The sequence below is a fragment of the Gorilla gorilla genome, chromosome 15, assembly GCF_029281585.2.
Source record: "Gorilla gorilla gorilla isolate KB3781 chromosome 15, NHGRI_mGorGor1-v2.1_pri, whole genome shotgun sequence".
Classification (NCBI taxonomy): domain Eukaryota; kingdom Metazoa; phylum Chordata; class Mammalia; order Primates; family Hominidae; genus Gorilla; species Gorilla gorilla.
The window spans coordinates 72,255,840-72,273,654 of NC_073239.2; the positions used below are offsets into that span (position 1 = coordinate 72,255,840).

Here is a 17,815-nt window from a genome sequence, read left to right on the forward strand (position 1 = left end):
CTTTAAATGCTTGAGAATGATTATGGTTTAAAAGCTTCAGAGGTCTGTGAATTTGAGAAAAAAGTTACTTATTTTTCCTGGTCTCTGACTGAAATGTAGCATTTCTTTCTAACTGCTGCAGTACTACCAGTACCTGTGATTTTGTCATCAACAGAAATCACAGCTATTTTCTTATTACAGTGTAGTTCTTGCAGACATCATGAAAATATCATTTGTGTTGATCACAATTTGGAAATTATGGTAACTAGTAGACTTGTTACTAGAGCTTATTTAATGTGTTAAAAAGACAAACATGTATTTAATATCATTAGTTTTTGAAACTCTTTTAACTGTATTTTAATATAATTGGTATTCTGTGTGTGTGGGTATACACACTTTTTGCTTCAAAAAAGTATTATGGGAGTTTATAGTCTTTACACACTTCCAGAAGAGTTTATGGAACAAAGTTAAATATTCCTATGAATACAAAATGGCCAAGGTTGATGTGAAAAAAACTTTTTGGACACTGCTGGTTTTTTTGCAGGAGTGTGGTGGTGTGTGGATGGGGGAGATGTCTCTACAGCAATGTCTCAGGTTTCCAGAACGATGGGCTATGATTGTGTCACATTCCACTAGTACTGAGCAAGCTAGATAGAGCAAAATGATGATAAAAATAAATTTATGATTATTTGGATATCCTTTTTGCAAGAATTAAGCTTCTAAGCAGTTGTTCCATTTGAGAGGTTAGGAGAAGACCTCTTATTTAAACTTATCTGATTTTTCAAGCAGGAGGACTAGCTTGCCAAGAACAAAAGTTACCCACACAACACATGTACTGCATAAAATTATTTCTGAAACAGAAAATCAGTTGGAAGGCTGCATTACTTTAAAAATATTAGTGCATTCACTGCTGAGTTTTTGTGTGTCTTTTTTATTTTTTTGCTTGCTTGACTGTTAGTAATTTACATACTAACTGGTTATGAGGGAAGAAATGGTAATAATTTCTTCATATTTGTAATAATTAGAAATACATACAAAACTCTGTAGCTTCATTGTGACACAAAGACCACTGGAGTTCTGTCCTTTGGTGAGCCTGTTATTCCATTCGTAATGCATTTATCTTTAGATTGGGTAGGGTGGGATTTGCATTGAGTTACAATGAGTTTTCTGATCCTTATCAGTCAGTATTAGGAGTGACTGTTTTTAATAGTGATAATGAGGCAGCTATTCCCAGGAGAAGACGTAGTCACAAGCAGAATTGTCAGAACCCTGAAATAGTTTGGGAAAACTCAGGATGGAAAAAGTAAGCTGTTTCAAAAACAAAACAAAAAACTTGAGTTGCTTTTTTGGGAAGGTTGAGATGGGGATGGATGGAGGTAGCAAGAAACCAGATGAACTTCCTTGAGGCCTGTGAGCTATCTAGAATGGAGAAGAGATTAGTACTGTTTACCTAAAGTACTGGAGTGTGAACATAAAGGTTTGAATAAGACCAAGTTGGTAATAGCTATTAATGTGGAAGTATGTTTGTTCTCTGTGTAAACTGGCAAAATTTAATTTGGCTTTGAGAAAAAGAGAAATGCTAGTAGCAGGTTACTTTTGTTGCCAGTTGAGAGAAAAATTCAAGTAGCATTTCATGCCAGGAGAGTATTTTACTGGTGTTAGAGTGGAAGTGGGGAGTGCTCATGGATCTGCAGGTCACACCACCAAACCAGGATTTACTGATTAATAATGGAGACAGGATAATTTTTGGCCTCATTAGGAAGAATGAAGATGAGAAATGTAGACTATGCCTTCAGGTATGTCTGTCCTACCTCAATTTTAAGTGTAAAAGTAATCTTTTAGATTAGGGTTTCTTCATGCCTGCCTGCCTGCCTGCCAACATAATAAGCTGTAAAACCTTGTTTAATTTTCCTTAAATCCAGAAATGATTCTATACCAAATCCGTACAAATCAAATCACTCTTAAGGGAGTAAATGAAAACATGTGTATCTGCCTTGGCTGGACTATATCTATTTGCAGATTGCCTCAATTCTCTTTGCTAAGCAAATTTCTTAAACATCCTATGATGACCATCATCCAGTTTGGAGGTAAATACAAGGTGTGATAGTGTTTTATCTGAACTGTTTTATAAACTCTGACCACGCTTACTTTTCTAGCTACTTAAGAGTCAACCTATCACTGCAAGGAAAAAAAAAAACATCCAACCTGACATATATAAAGACAAAATAAGAACAAATGCTGTTTGATTGCATTAAAACAATATACTGCATGTTGCAATTTACATATTGTATTAGTCCACACTGCTGCAAAAAAACTGCCTGAGACTGTAATTTATAAAGGAAAGAGGTTTAATTGACTCACAGTTCCACATGACTTGGGAGGACTCAGGAAACTCAGTGGTGGAAGGTGAAGCAGATACTTTCTTCACAATGTGGCAGGAGGGAGAAGGAACACAGGAGGAGCTAGCAAACACAAAACCATCAGATCTCGTGATAATTGATTCACTAACACGAGAACAGCATGGGAGAAACTGCCCCATGATTGTTACTTCCACCTGCTCTCTCCCTTGACATGTGGGGATTATGGGGATTATAATTCAAGATAAGAGTTGGGTGGGAACACAAAGCCCAACTATATCATTGTGTTCCTGGCCCTTCCTAATCTCATGTCCCTTTCACATTTCAAAGCCAATCATGCCTTCCCAGCAGCCCCCCAAAGTCTTAATTCACTCCAGCATTAACTCTAAAGTCCAAGTCCAAAGTGTCATGTGAGATGAGGCAAGTCCCTTCCGCCTAGCAGCCTGTAAAATCAAAAGCAAGTTAGTTACTTCCAAGATACAGTGGATCGGATACAGGCGTTGGGTAAATGTTCCTGTTCCAAGTGAGAGAAATTAGCCCAAACAAAGGGCCTGCAGGTCCCATGTAAGTCCAAGATCTGGCTGGGCAATCATTAAATCCTTTTTTTTTATTTTGTTGTTTGTTTTTTTGAGAGGGAGTTTTGGTCTTGTTGCCCAGGCTGGAGTGCAGTGGCATAATCTCAGCTCACTGCAACCTCCACCTCCTGGGTTCAAGCAATTCTCCTGCCTTAGCCTCCCAAGTAGCTGAGATTACAGGTGCCCACCACCATGCCCAGCTAATTATTCATTAAATCTTAAAGTTCTGGCCAGGTGCAGTGGCTCACGTCTGTAATCCCCAGCACTTTGGGAGGCTGAGGCAGGCAGATCATGAGGTCAGGCATTCGAGACCAGCCTGACCAACATGGTGAAACTCCGTTTCTACTAAAAATACAAAAATTAGCTGGGTGTGGTGGCATGTGCTTTGTAATCCCAGCTACTTGGGAGGCTGAGTCAGGAGAATCACTTGAACCTGGGAGGTGGAGGTTGCAGTGAGCTGAGATCACACCACTGCACTCCAGCCTGGGAGACACAGTGTGAGACTTTGTCTCAAAACACACAAACAAAAAAAAACCTTAAAGTTCCAAAATGATCTCCATGTCTCACATCCAGGTCACACTGATGCAAGATTTAGGCTCCCATGGCCTTGGGCAGCTCCACCTGTGGCTCTGCAGGGTACAGCACCCTTCCCAGAGGCTTTCACAGGCTGGCCTTCAGTATCTGTGGCTTTTCTAGAAGCACGGTGCAAGCTGTCAGTGGCCCTACCATTCTGGGGTCTGGAGGATGGTGGCCCTCTTCTCACAGCTCCACTAGGCAGTACCCCAGTGGAGACTCTGTGTGGGGGCTTCGACCCCACATTTCCCTTCCGCACTGCCCTAGCAGAGGTTCTCCATGAGGGCTCCACCCTGCAGCAAACTTCTGCCTGATCATCCAGATGTTTCCATACATCCTCTGAAATCTAGGTGGAGGTTCTCAAACCTCAATTCTTGACTTCCGTGCACCTGCAGGCCCAACATCATGTGTAAGCTGCCAAGGCTTGGTGCTTGCACCCTCTGAAGTAGTGGCCTGAGCTGTACGTTGCTCCATTTTCACCCCAGTGGGGATGCGGGGCACCAAGTCTTGAGACTGCACAAAGCAGCAAGGCTGTGGGCCTGGCCCAGGAAACCATTTTTTCCTCCTGGGCCTCCAGGCCTGTGATGGGATGGGGCTGCTGTGAAGACCTCTGGCATGCCCTGGAGACATTTTCCCCATCATCTTAGCAATTAACATTTGGCTCCTTGTTACTTATGCAAATTTTTGTAGCTGGCTTGAATTTCTCCTCAGAAAATGATTTTTTCTTTTCTGTCACATCATCAGGCTGCAAATTTTCCAAACTTTTATGCTCTGCTTCCTTTTTAAACTTAAGTTCCAATTCCAAACCATCTCTTTGTGAATGCTTAGAACTGAATGCTTTTAAGAGCATCCAAGTCACCTCCTAAGCTTTGTGGCGTAAACATTTCTTCTATGAGATACTCTAAATCATCTGTCTCAAGTTCAAAGTTCCACAGATCTCTAAGGTAGGGGCAAAATATTACCAGTTTCTTTGCTAAAACATACTGAGAGTCACCTTTATTCCAATTCTCAATAAGTCCTCCTCTTCATCTGAGACCACCTCATCCTGGACTTCATTGTCCATATCACTATCAGCATTTTGGTCAGAGCCATTCAGCAAGTTTCTAGGAAGTTCCAGACTTTCCCACATCTTCATGTCTTCTTCTGAGTCCTCCAAATTGTTGCAACCTTTGCCTGTTACCCAGTTCCAAAATTGCTTCCACATTGTCGGGTATTTTTATAGCGGGGCCCCACTCTTTATATCAATTTACTGTATTAGTCTGTTCTCACATTGCTGTAAAAAAAAACTGCCTGAAACTGGGTAATTTATAAAGGAAAGAGGTTTAATTGACTCACAGTTTCACATGGCTGGGTGAACACAGGAAACTTACAATCATGGCACAAGGTGAAGAAGCAGACACCTTCTTCACAATGTGGCAGTTGGGAGAATGAACCAGGAGGAGCTACCAAACACTTACAAAACCATCAGATCTTGTGAGAACTGACCTCACTGTCATGAGAGCAGCATGGGGGAAACCACCCCCACCATGATTCATTTACCTCCATCTGCTCCCTCCCTTGACATGCGGAGATTATGGGGATTATAATTCAAGATGAGATTTGGCTGGGGACACAAAGCCTAACGATATCACATATACTAGAAACTGTGTGTGTGTGAGACAGGGTCTTGCTCTGGCATGCAGGCTGGAGTGCAGTGGCATGATCACAACTTACTGCAGCCTCGACCTTCCTGGCTCAAAGTGATCCTCCTAACAGCCTCACAGGCAGCTAAGACCACAGGCATGCCACCATCCCTGGCAATTTTATTTTTTATTTTAATTTTTTTGAGAGCTGAGGTCTCCCTTTTTTGCCCAGGGTGGTCTGGAACTCCTAGGCTCAAGTGATCCTTCCAATTAGGCCTCCCAAAGTGTTGGGATTACAGGCATGAGCCACAATGCCCAGCCCTGAAAACCTGTAATTTAGTGTTGGGAATAATAAAGATATGAAAAAAAAATGGATTTTGTTGCCACCTTAGGGCACATTCTAGAGTTTATTGTGTTTATCAGTTTCTCACAACTTAAGTGGAAATGGTCTTAACAGTGCTTTGACAGACTGTAGCCTTGCAGGGGGAAACCTAATGTGAGATAGTTACCCAAATACACACCTTGGTGTAAACTACTGAGCTACCTCCCAGAAGGGAAGCTGCTATCTTCCTGAGGTGTGCCAGATTGGGTATCACATAAATGTTTTGTCTCCCCTTGAGTCTGTTCCCTGGGAATGGATTGGGTATCATATGACATAGGAGCAGCTGAAAATAAGGGAGTTACAGATGATTTTGAATATCAGACAGTAGTAACAGGTATGTATAAAATGATAGATGATATTAAATTTTGATTATACAGCAATAAATTTTTGTTGTAGAAAAATTGGAGAATACAACAAATGAAAGAAAAAAACCTTGTTGGAAAAATTTAATCTGAAAAAAGAACTAAAACGTTTTGAACTTTTATCACTATTCTTATCCTTTTATATTGTGTTTTTGATTGAAGTATTAAATGTGCATAGTTTAGTTGATAGCTGTTTAAGACTTGTTTTGAAAAGCGTCAGTCTTTCTCCCACTTCATCCCCCCACTTCATCCCCCCACTTCTCCCTCTTGGAGGCTTTCTTTTAGCTTATTATTTTTGCATTTACCTCCATGTTCTTAACAGCATTCTTGTATTCTGATTCCTTGATTTCTCAGCTTCAGGTATCTTTTGATTTCCCATTGTGGCACTTGAGGATTTAGTTCTTTTTTCTCATCCCCAGGAATGTTTTTGTCCCCCCATTTCCCTGGTATAGGTATTTATAACATTGCTTAGACTGGTATTCTAGTATTCAGTGTTGACACATTAAGACTGAAAGTGCATGTTAAGATTCACAGTTAAGCCATGTAGTAATTGTGACTACTTTTACTTTATTACTTTTGGTTTTCCATGAAATTTATATTTTTCTTTATTGTTTACTTTTCTGTTAACTTCTCACTAATTTATTTCAAATTGTAACTTGTCCTTATTTACTTTCAGGAAAGTCAGACACTTCAAGTATTCTATTATCTTCATATTCCTGAAGATGTGTTCCCATCTGGACTGGTTGCCTACTGGTTTTATGTATACCTGTTATCCTGGTACTTCCCTTTACCAGCACCTTAGAGATATTCATTACCTCTTTGTATTGGATTACCTGTTTTTTAGATTTCATGTCTTCTTTCTTGGTTTAGTCTTTTGTCTTGGCAGAACAGGTTCTCCAAGTAGCTGCCTGTGAAAGGGTTTATGTAAGTTAAACTTTGAGATCCTAATAGGCTGAAAATGTCTTACTCTGTTCTTACTCTTAATCGATTGTATGGTTGGGTATAAAATTTAGCTTGAAAATTTTCCTTTGGAATTTTAAAGGGAAGCTCCATTGTTTTCTAGTTTCTTTTATGCTTCCTGCATTGCTCCTGAAGACCTAAGCCATTCTGATTCCTGGTTTTTCATGTTATCAGTTCTTTTCTTTGTCCCTCAGCATTAGACATTTCACAATAATGTGCCCTAATGTGGTGAGGTACTTGATGCTGAGTACTTGATGAATCCTTTCCATCGTTGTGAGTAATTATGAACCCCTGCAATCTGGCAACTACTTTTGCATTATTTTGTTGATGACTTTCTCCCCTCCTTTTTTCTTCCTTAGTTTTCTCTTGAACCTTGTTATTCAGATATTGAACATTTTGGACTGATCTTCCAATGTTTTTCTCCTTTTCTATTGAGTTTTTCATTTCTTTGTATTTTTTTGAGCTTTTCATTTCTACTGAGAAAGCATGCTTGTGCTTGCCCTGTATCACCTTTTAGTCTTCTCTTTTTTTTTGGTAGCATACTGCTCTTCTTATTTGAATATTTTCTCTTATATTTCTGAAAATAATAATGATTTCTTTTTCTCCAGAGGTTTCTTCTGCCTGCATAGTCTCTATCAGGAATCGACTACATAATTTGCAGGGCTGAGTACAGGATGAACATGTGGAGTCCCTTGTTCAGCATTTGTTAAACAATTCCACTACAGGCTGGGTGCAATGGCTCACGCCTGTAATCCCAGCACTTTGGGAGGCCAAGGTAGGTCTATTGCTTGAGCTCAGGAGTTCGAGACCAGACTGGGCAAAATGGTGAAACCCTGTCTCTACAAAAATAAAAAAAAAATTAGCTGGGTGTAGTGGTTCACACCTGTAATCCCAGCACTTTGGGAGGTAGAGGTGGGTGAATCCCTTGAGCTCAGGAGTTTGAGACCAGCCTGGGCAACATGGCAAAACCCTGTCTCTACCAAAAAAAAAAAAAAAAAAAAAGCCTAGCACAGTGGCACATGTCTATAGTCCCACCTACTCAGGTGGCTGAGGTGGGAGGATCACTTGAACCTGGGTGGTTGCGGTGCATTGAGCTGAGATCATGCCACTGCACTACAGCCTGGGCAACAGAGCAGGAACATCTCAAAAAAAAAAAAAAAAAAGCCATAAAAGAATTTCAAGACGGCAACAGCAGAGCATTAAACCGATTTTCAGACTCAAAGTCCACGGCTCTGCATGACTGGCCAAGTCACACGCCTATAAAGTTGATCCTGCTCTCTTTTTTCCAACTTGTTTTTCTTGTTTTTATCTCTATCTTTTATGCTAGAGATGTCTAGCTGTTTACTCATATTCAATAGTGAGATTCTAAAAAAACTGATTAGAAGCTCTGAATATGCAAGTATGGCTTATCAACTAAGCTTCACTGGGGTATGATCTGGCTGGCAAATTTAGACTGGGGAATTTTTCAGTATCTCTGTGTTTCTCCTTTTAGAATAATGGCTGATCAGATTTCCCACAGAAGCCTCTTCCAGTTTCCCCTCCCTGGAAGTCAAGGCCTTACTGTGTCAGCCTTTTGGGAAGGGGTAGAGGGGGCTTGGGTCAGTGGTGTGTTAGAGCTGGTTCATACTAGCTTATCAGAGCCAATTGTTAAATTTTCAGAAATTTTGCAAGCCAATTGCTAAATATAACAATTATTTAAAATTATACAAATTTGTAGTTAAATAAGTTATATAAAAAGCCAAGGTAAATGTAAAAATTAGCCAGGCGAGGTTGTGCATGCCTGTGGTCCCAGCTACTTGAGAGGCTGAGGTGGGAGAAGCCCTTGAGCCCGGGAAGGCAGAGGTTGCAGTGACCCGAGATTGTGCCACTGCACTCCAGCCTGGGTGACAGAGTGAGACCCTGTCTCAAAAAACAAACAAACAAACAAAAAAAAAACGGTAATAAATACTAAAAACTCATCACTTTCTAATTGTTTTGTTACATTTTGTTATTATGGATTCTCTCCTGTTTATATGGTGAAATACTGTATAGTAATATATACTGTGCATCTCTTCTGAACTGTGTTCAGTGACATCATTTAGTAGCTTGAAGCTGCCATGGTAAGATATTTATACCGCAGAATCAGCAAATACTACAAACAACTGCCCTCATTCTCCCCATTCCCCCTTCCTTTAGCCAGCTGGTAAACATTTACCAACCCACCATGGAGTGGGATCTGGCATGCACATGTTCACTTAAACTGTCCCACCTTACATCGTGATTCCTAGTCCAGATAATCCTCTGTTTTAACCCTCTGCAAAGATCATCTTCAGCCTTTTGCAAGGGTAGGTATTTGCCTGCCTGCCTAAGAGTAAGAAAGGGAATATGGGAATTGGATTGCATTTCAGAAACATTTTCTATTAATCCCTCCTGTTTTATCTTCTACTTCTAATTTCTGAACCTTTTGTAAGAGAATGTTCCCTGATGCTTACCTTAGGGTTTGGTTTTATTGGGGGTTATCTGAGTTCTTTAACTCTTACTCATTTATTTTTCAGCTTTTAAAGTTTATGGCTATAATCTCCAGTTCTTTTTGACCTGTGAGTTTATGTCTTTACATTTCCCTAGGTCTTTGGGGATCAACAAAGAGCTATGTGTTTAGTCTACCATCTTTAACCAGAAGTCTGGGACATAATTCTTTATAAAAATAGGTAAATAACTTAAACAATTTAAGTTCTAAATAGGCATAGCCAATCCCCATTGGTTTGCAAGTCATATATATATATATATATATATATATATATATGCAGTCGGTAACTTTTTTTTTTTTACTGATTCTGGGGTATTTTTCATTTCCTTAAAGAAGTAACCATCTATATGTAGTTGTTCAACTACATGACTTGTATTTTTTTTTTGTTTTTGTTTTTATTTTTAGAGACAGGGTCTTGCTATGTTACCCAGGGCTGGTCTCAAATTCCTGGCCTCAAGTGATCCTCTTGCCTTGTCCTCACAAAGTTTTGGGATTATAAGGCTGAGCTACTGTACTGGGCTTTATCAGTTTTTTATATTTTTTATATGGATGTTATGTGGAGATAAGAAAACCCACAAAATAGTTTCAGGTCATATTGTTTGGTCTTGAGAATTGGAACAATTAGTATTCCATTGTCTCTAATTCTTCAGCAATTCCAGTTGCCCATCAGTAGCTGGATCTGGTGACCTGGTCGTCTCACTCGCTCTCAAGTAGGCATTTATTGCTCTGTTATCCAAGACTGGAAGATTGAGTCTTCCAGTCTTGTGACTGTCTCCATGGGATTTCATGTTATTGAGTTGGTTAGACTCTCATTGTGCTTAATTTCACACTAGGTCATCTCACAGTCCACTAAGTTCTCCTTTGTCTATTTGTTGATGGTTTTGTTGTTGATGGCCAGTGTAGAAGGGTCATAGGATATGAAGGTGGCAGTTTAAGTAGGAAAATTTGCCTATTATTCCTATGGATTAAGAAGGGGGAATGTGGGTCTGTTAGGCACTTAAGAAACTCCTGGATTCCTTTATTGAGGAATGCACATATTTACACTTTTTTTAAAAGAAGATTTTTGTGGTTCAAGACAGTGACAGCTGTATCTAAAAGAAATAAATACCTGTTCAAGTTTCTTTTGACACTGTACCTATCATACAGTGTACATGTGATCGATTTTTAGGTGAACCTTCTCTTTCAAAGTTGTGAAGATGGTAATTATTTTTAAAAATCCAGTATACAGAAATATCCAGTTGCCAGATTTTATTAAGCATTTATATAGAAAGGACTTCTGGCAACAACTTTTTGTTCTTCTTCTTTCCATTCTGTCCTTCTTCCCTCATTATGGTTTGTGTTTGAGTTGTTTTCAGTTTATATGATGACTCTGTATGGGTTAATTGCTGTTTTGTTTTTAATCCTTTGTAATTTTTGGTGATAACCCTGGGATTCTCTTTCCCTGAATGGGTGGCAGGAGAATTAGTCCAGGTTTTTTCATGTGATTGTATGCACAGGACCAACATTCTATATAGTTTGTGAAAGGATTTATTTTTCCTGAACTTTCTTTTTTAGACGGAGTCTGGCTCTGTCGCCAGGCTGGAGTGCAGTGGTGCAATCTCGGCTCACTGCAAGCTCTGCCTCCTGGGTTTACGCCATTCTCCTGCCTCAGCCTCCCAAGTAGCTGGGACTACAGGTGCCCGCCACCACGCCAAGCTAATTTTTTGTATTTTTAGTAGAGACGGGGTTTCACCGTGTTAGCCAGGATGGTCTTGATCTCCTGACCTTGTGATCTACCCGCCTCAGCCTCCTAAAGTGCTTGGATTACAGGTGTGAGCCACCACGCCTGGCCAATTTTTCCTGAACTTTCATAGGAAACTCCTTTAAGAGTACAACTGTTAAATCACCTTGAAAGGCATATTTAACAAATCACCTTAAGTGAAAAAAAAAAAATGTATGCAATTGGACCGCCTCAGGTTATCCAGGTCCTTTAACTGCCATGCTTGCCATAATCTTTTCTCAAAGCAGACCTGCACCTACCTTGGCATTGCCTGAAGCGTGCATTCGAAAGAGGAAATCTACCAGCAAGGAGGGAACTCATTGGCATGGTTTGGGGAGAATTATGACAGGTTTATGATAAACTTGCTCAGGAGGTTGACTTTGTCAAGGTGACGGTGATTGTGTGCTTGACCAGCAGCCTCAGACAAGACAAGCTCCTTTCTCAGCCTAGATGGGAAAGTGGTTAGCTGCCCAAAGCTAAATGGTAGGGTGAATTTTTTGCCAAACATATCAGCAGATTCTTTTTTCCTGTCTCTTTGCTAATACTGGGTGCTTTTAAAAAAATAAGTTTTGGCCAGGCGTGGTGGCTCACGCCTGTAATCCCAGCACTTTGGGAGGCTGAGGCGGGCAGATCACGAGGTCAGGAGATCGAGACCATCCTGGTTAACACGGTGAAACCCCGTCTTTACTAAAAATACACACACACAAAAATTAGCCGGGTGTGGTAGCGGGCGCCTGTAGTCCCAGCTACCCGGGAGGCTGAGGCAAGAGAATGGTGTGAACCTGGGAGGTGGAGCTTGCAGTGAGTCGAGATCTGCCACTGCACTCCAGCCTGGGTGACAGAGCAAGACTCCATCTAAAAAAAATATATATATATATAAAGTTTTAAGGTGAGAAAGTTGAATACTTTTAATGTATAGTCATAGTCTTTGTTAAAACTTTTGTTAAATCTGGGATACTGTTGAGATAGCAGATGGCTGTTATAAAATGGGAACATGTCAGCTGTAAAAAGAAACCAATGTGGATTAAATCATAATTAAAAATACCTCTGGTTCACTAAAATATTTTTCCTTTGGGTTAAATATTAATGTTGTTATAGTTTTCTTTTTTATTCATCTTTTGAGAAAACCAAAAAATAAACAGTGGACACAGAGAAAATGACCAAGGGTAGCTTTGGAATTCCTTCATTTCAGAGACTTTTTAGAACATGGACTTTCCAAAGTCAAAGAATCTTAAAAATAAGAGTTACTTGTAAAAGCAAGACTGATATGGGCGCTTTTTTTGTTTTGTTTTGTTTTGTTTTTTCAGTGACTTGTCAAAAAATAGATGATACTTATCAGGAATACTTGGCCATCTTGTAATATAAGGAATATCAGAAGGATATTGTCCACAAATGCCTTAAAATGGCACGTGCTTTACACATCCCACACCCCCCACCTGCAAAGAACAGATGCCTTCTATTCCCTGGCTCCCTTGCATCGTTGCCCAAAGTAGTTACATATGATCTTTTACTGAGACAACTTGCAATGTTTCTTTTTTTTTTTTTTTTTTTTTGGAGACAGGGTCTCCCTCTTTTGCTCAGGCTGGAGGGATTTCAGCTCACTGCAACCTCTACCTCGTGGGTTCCAGTGATCCTCCCACCTCAGCCTCCTGAGTAGCTGGGATTACAGCCAAATGCCACCACCCCCGGCTAAGTTTCATATTTTTTGTAGAGATGGGATTTCACCATGTTGGCCAGGCTGGTTTTAAACTGCTGACATCAAATGATCTGCCCGCCTCAGCCTCCCAAAGTGTTGGGATTACAGGCGTGAGCCACTGCATCCAGCCAGCTTGCAGTGTTTCTAACTGGTCCCAGTGCTTAGCTCAGTACCAAGGCACAGTAGGTTTTCATCTGTTGAATGGAGAAAGTGAATCAATACCTATTTGCCTCTTATGTCCATTCTCTGTAAAGCTGCCGCAGGGATCTGTCAAAAATACTCATCTTTAGTGGACCTCAGATCCCTACAGTTGTGCCTTTCAGACGTTTTCCCATTTAAAATTGTTTTTGAAATTATACAATTTAACATGTATTTGTGATCAGAAATTCAAACCACATTGAAATAGCTGCAAAAAGATCTCTAACTTGCCTCCACAAATATCCAGTTTGCCAGTTATTATATAAGACATCTTTCAGCCGGGCGTGGTGGCTCACGCCTGTAATCCCAGCACTTTGGGAGGCTGAGGCGAGTGGATCACGAGGTCAGGAGATCGAGACCACGGTGAAACCTCGTCTCTACTAAAAAAAGAAAAAATTAGCTGGGCGTGGTGGCGGGCGCCTGTAGTCCCAGCTACTTGGGAGGCTGAGGCAGGAGAATGGCTTGAACCCGGGAGGCGGAGCTTGCAGTGAGCCGAGATCACGCCACTGCACTCCAGCCTGGGTGACAGAGCAAGACTCTGTCTCAAAAAAAAAAAAAAAAACAAAAAACAAACAACAACAACAACAAAAAAAGACATCTTTCTGTGTATTTGCAAACTACATATAGTCTTTTCAGTTTTTACACCAATAGCAACATTATGCTAAAGTATTGTCTCTCTCCTCCCCCACCATTGGCTTCAGTAACTGATTTAATGTCATGGAAAATTTTAAAAAACAATTTATATGTTTTTAATGAGACGGGGTCTCGCTCTGTTCCCTAGGCCTGGTCTGGAATTCCTGGGCTCAAGTGATCCTCTCACCTGGGCTTCCCAAAATGCTGGGACTACAGGCATGAGCCACCATGCCTGGCCAGTGTCATGGAAATTAATCTTTTGTGCATATTGCAAATATTATTGTCCCATTCTTTTGCTTGTGTTTTAACTTTATGGTGTCTTTTTTCCAAATAAAAGTTTAACGTTTATATTTAGATATGTCAGTAATTTATATCTTTAGGAAGGAGGAGTTACCCAACTAAGATTATAAAGCATTCTACCATATTTGACAGTGTTGGATTTTACATTTTACTCAGTCTGCCATTAAAAATTTTTTTACTAAAATTATTTTTTTGGCCGGGCACGGTGGCTCACGCCTGTAATCCCAGCACTTTGGGAGGCCGAGGTGGGCGGATCACAAGGTCAGGAGATTGAGACCATCCCGGCTAACACGGTGAAACCCCATCTCTACTAAAAATACAAAAAAAAAAAAACAAAAAATAAAACCGGGCATGATGGTGGGTGCCTGTAGTCCCAGCTAGTCGGGAGGCTGAGGCAGGAGGATGGCGTGAACCTGGGAGGCAGAGCTTGCAGTGACCTGAGATCATGCCACTGCACTCCAGCCTGGGCGACAGAGTGAGACTCCGTCTCAAAAATATATATATATATATTTTTAGAGACGGAGTCTCACTTATGTTGCCCAAGCTAGTCTCAAGCTCCTGGCCTCAACTGATCTTTCCTTTTTGGCCTTCCAAAGTACTGGGATTATAGGCGTGAGCCACCCCCCCACCTGGCCCCCCTTTAAATTTATTTATTTTTTATTTATTTTTTTGAGATGTAATCTCGCTCTGTCCCCAGGCTTGAGTGCTATAGTGTGATCTTGGCTCACTGTGGTCTTCGAGTCTGTGGTTCAAGTGATTCTCCTGCCTCAGCTCCCCGAGTAGCTGGGATTACAGGCACGTGCCACCAAGCTAATTTTTGCATTTTTAGTAGAGACGGAGTTTCGCTATGTTGGCCAGGGTGGTCTCAATCTCCTGATGTCGTGATCCGCCTGCCTCAGCCTTCCAAAGTGCTGGGATTAAAGGCGTGAGCCACAGCGCTTGGCCAGAAATTTTTGTTTATGATGTAGGCCTGTATCTTTTCACTCAGAGATCCAGTTTCCTCAATTTATTCAAACGTCTTGCATTTCCCATTTACTTGATGACTTCTTAATCATTTGGGGTGCAGTTTATTGAACCACTTATTTCTGTACTGCTGCCATACTGTCTTGATTACTATAGCCCATTTTGGGAGTTGTTAAATTTTTCCCACTGCTGATGTTACTGATTTATTTAAAAATTTAGATATTAATCACATACCACAAAATTCACCCTTTGAAAGTGTACAGTTCACTGGTGTTTAGTGTATTCACAAAGTTGTGCACTTATCACCACTGTTTAATTATAGAACATTTTTGTCACCCCCATGGGTGACAAAATGGGTAACTCCATACCCATTAGCAGTTACCCTACATTCTCTCCTCTCCCCAGTGGTTGCCCTAGGCAACCACTGTTGTACTTTCTGTCTATAGAATTGCTTCTTCTGGACACTTCATACAAATAGAATCATATGGTATGTGCCTTTTGTTTCTGGCTTCTTTCACTTAGCATGATGTCTTCAAGGTTTATCCATGTTGTAGTGGATATCAGTACTTAATTCCTTTTGATGGCTGAATTAATATTCCATTGTATACTTGTACCACAGTTTGTTTACCCATTTATCTCTTGGTAGACAGAAGGGTCGTCACCACCTTTTATCTATTCTGAGTAGTGCTGCTATAAACATTTGTATATAATTATTGGTTTGAGATCTTTTGGGTATATACCTAGCAGTGGAATTGCTGGGTCGTGTGGCAGTTCTTTAAGTTTTTTTTTTTTAATGTTAATGTTTTATCTGTTAAGTTTATTGAGGTTACTATTAGACTAGACTAAATAATTTTTAATTTGTTGGTTTAACTTGAAAGCCCCACATAACATGTAGTTTGCAAGTAATGATAGATTTTTTTTTCTCAGTAATATGATAGCTGGCATCTTTATTTCTAGCTCTGTATAGGACTGTTTTTAATATTTTGCCATTGTGTGTATGCTATTTTCTGTTTCTGATGGGTGCCTTTTATTAAAGGAAAAGAAGTTTTCCTCTATCCCTAGTTTGCTAAGAATTTTTATCAGGAATAAGTGCTTGTCTTAGTCTGTTTGGGCTGCTATTATAGAACACCATACACTGGGTGGTTTATATACAACAGAAATTTATTTGAACAGTTCTGGAGGCTGAGAAGTCTCAGATCAAGGCATCAGCAGATTCGGAGTCTGATGAGGGCCTGCATCCTGGCACTTAGATGATCATCTCAGAAAGGATGAATGAGCTCTCTGGGTCTCATAAGGGCACTAATCCTATTCACAAAGGCTCCATCCTTATGACCCAGTTGTCTCCCACAGGCCCCACCTCCAAATACCTTCACATTGCAGATTAAGTTTCAACATATGAATTGTGGCCGGGGTGTGGGGGAATGAACATTCAGTCTATTAATAGTGCTGAATATTATTATTTCCCTATAAGAATTTGTTGACATACGGCTTCTTTAATCTGTTATATTTTAGCAGCATTGGGCTTGCACAGTACTATTTGCCTTAGTTGGTTCTTAGTTACTTTAGTGGATTTTTCTTCCCAACCAGACTGTTGCATAGGAACCTTCTAGACTTATAAATATTTTAATGTGTTTTGTGTGTTTATGGGCAATCTGAAAATCTGTTTGTTCTGAAAGATCTGCGGTGCTGAGCTGTGATGGTGTAGAGCTGTACATGTTAGAATACAGTCTAACATGTTTATTTTCTTTGGTCCTCTTACTCCCTTCTTTTTTCTTGTAAACTAAATTATTTTTTTTTTTTGAGATGGAGTTTCACTCTTGTTGCCCAGGCTGGAGTGCAATGGCGTGATCTCGGCTCATCGCAACCTCCGCCTCCTGGGTTCAAGCAATTCTTCTGCCTCAGCCTCCTGAGTAACTGGGATTACAGGCATGTGCCACCACGCCCGGCTAATTTTGTATTTTTAGTAGAGATGGGGTTTCTCCATGTTGGTCAGGCTGGTCTTGAACTCCCGACCTCAGGTGAGCCGCCCACCTCGGCCTCCCAGAGTGCTGGGATTACAGGCGTGAGCCACCATGCCTGGCTGTAAACTAAACGATTTAAAATCTTGTTATTCAGAATCAAGAAACACACTCCTTTACATGTTGTTTAAATGTACTCTATAATTGGTTCTGCTGCTCCTGCCACCTCGTTTCTTATGTTAAAAAACCAAAACTATAGAATGCTTGAATTTTCAGCAAAGTGGCAAATTATCCCCATTCATGGGGCGCTTATTACCGTGGTAACAAGGAGCCAACTCATTCTTGAAGTGGGGTAGGATTCTGGTCCATTGGTTTCAGGATCTAAAACAATCCAAATACCTTTTTTATACACTTGACAGCGTGGCCTATTCAAGGTGTTTCTAAACGTCCTTAGCATACACAAAGCACAGCTGAGATAGTTTGTAGAGGAAGTAAAATCCCCCGAGTTGAGGTTCTCTGTCATATTACAAAGCTCTGAAACAAATCCAGTCTTTATTTCTGAAGATAATCACACAGCTTCCTATTAAGGTCCATTCCCCTCCCTCTGTCTCCTTCCCCTTCTCCCTATTCACATTAAAGACAACTAGTAGGGAAGGTCTGGGGGACTAGATAATTAAATGAGGCAGAAGTAAAATGTGATTTTTTAGACTTTGGCCGAGTTGCCTAGGTGAGGGCTGCAGGTAATCTTTGGTCTAAATATGTTGTGTTAGATTTTGAAGTGCCTTTTCTTAGGTCTTGCTGTGGGACAAGGTTGTTTGGGGCCTACATCTTAGAGATTTTCCTTAGCAGTTGTGTTTGAAGCTAAAATCTGGAGGAGCAGGTTTGGTGAGGAGAAAAAAATCATAGATCAAGATGTGAGACTTGCTGTCCAAAAATGATTTTTAGAGAGCATAAGAAATAAATTTCCCAGTAGCTCGTAATAGAGGGCAATC

At 40.4% G+C, this 17,815-nt stretch overlaps 1 protein-coding gene across 8 annotated transcripts in view; it reads left to right on the forward strand.

Annotated features, from left to right (window-relative positions):
* Positions 1-17,815, forward strand: part of FBXO34 (F-box protein 34) — an 82,220-nt gene that overhangs the window by 37,602 nt on the left and 26,803 nt on the right. The window contains exons 3-4 of one of the 8 annotated variants that reach the window (XR_010130756.1): positions 7,419-7,585; positions 9,415-9,526. The exons of 4 other annotated variants lie outside the window; for them this stretch is intronic. The gene's annotated coding sequence lies outside the window, so the exon portion shown is untranslated. Of the gene's footprint in view, positions 1-6,843; positions 7,586-9,414; positions 9,527-15,287; positions 15,353-17,815 lie in introns of those variants that run through there. 3 more of the 8 variants (XM_063697853.1, XM_063697854.1, XM_063697856.1) reach the window with 3 other exon arrangements.